We start from the raw sequence: 1,518 nt of genomic DNA, 5'->3' as shown, positions 1-1,518 counted from the left end.
AGCACCCACACAGACACAGAGATAACACACAAACTCCTTACAGATAGCGCCGAGTTTGAACCCGGGTTGCTGGGGTTATAATAGTACACTAACTGTGCTACCCTCCAAAGCTAACTGTGCCGTCCTCTATGGCAATAATGGCAATGTATTTCGAAGAAGTGGTTTATTGTGAGAGTTTGAGAATAGGCTTTTGTTTTTTACAAAAGGAGAGCAAGTACTTTTACACAGACAAGCAAACAACTATATATTGCACCACAGCTCTCCTGAGTATCGAGAATCCATTTAATAGTTTTCATTGCATTGAACAAAGGGTGGATGCACCTTGGTTTTTGTTGATCAGAAGAGGTTAAGAAAATACTCCTGTATAACGACTGGTACGCTGTAGACTATATGAAAACCTCATCATGTTTTCCAACCCATAAACACACAAAATAAAATTCCTGGATGCAGTTGCAAGCCTCCAAAGTAATGTGGTTTTTGAATGCTAGGGTGTTGTTTTCACATTTGATAGTGTCCACTTCAACACAGCAAAGAAAACCAGCACTTTTTCACCAAGCAATATCAAGCATAAACTGTTTAATACAAAGGATATCCTCCCCTGGGAAAATGAGAACATATATAAAACTTCTTCTCACTGGCGAAGGCACAGTTTTATGCTCTTGATTGAAGAGATGGATAAGATGTTCTTTCCCCTTAAATTAGGACATAGAAATTAGGACATCTTTGAAATTAAAAAAATGGAAATACTTCTCTGTTTGGACATTCTTCTCTCACTCTCTGGTATTAATGGCAGCTAAAAGCTGGTTCATTAGTCTGTGAAATTCTATGAACTCAACTGAATGTATTAAACGTATCCCTTTAACATTGAATCGGAAATTAATTAACTACAATACTTGCACATTGTGCATTTAGCACCTGATTTTCATTATTTATAGACCATTGACATGGACCCATGCTGATGACCGAGTACAAATCCCATCTACCAGCCCTTGCTCTGATGCCATCTTCACTTTATTCAAGAAGAGGCATCTCGAATGCTGAAAGGCCTGGACAGAACAGATATGGTAAGGATGTTCCCCATGGGAGGGGAGTCTAGGACAAGAAGGTATAACTTCAGGATAAAAGGGAATCTTTTAAAAACAGAGATGAAAAAATTCTTTAGTCAGAGGGTCGTGAGTCTGTGGCTGTGGAAGCAAGGTCATTGGGTGTATTTAAGGCAGAGAGTGGCTGGTATTTGATCAGTCAGGGCATCAAGGGTTACGGGGAGAAGGCCAGGGAGTGGGGCTGAGAGGAAGCATGATTAGAATGGTGGAGCAGACTCAATGGACCAATAGGCCTATTTCTGCTCCTATTTAAGCGAAGCTTAAATATTAAGGGTACCTTCCTCTACAATTCACACAGTGTGGACAAAAAAATTTCTTCTTTAGACCCCCTCTAAACTTCTTTCTCCTTATGCTAAATCTACACTCTCGAGTTTAAGAAATATCTGTTAGGGAAAACAGTTTAATCCTGCCTATC

This window comes from Narcine bancroftii, chromosome 14, assembly GCF_036971445.1.
Source record: "Narcine bancroftii isolate sNarBan1 chromosome 14, sNarBan1.hap1, whole genome shotgun sequence".
NCBI lineage: Eukaryota > Metazoa > Chordata > Chondrichthyes > Torpediniformes > Narcinidae > Narcine > Narcine bancroftii.
Note: the sequence above shows the minus strand (reverse complement) of the source record.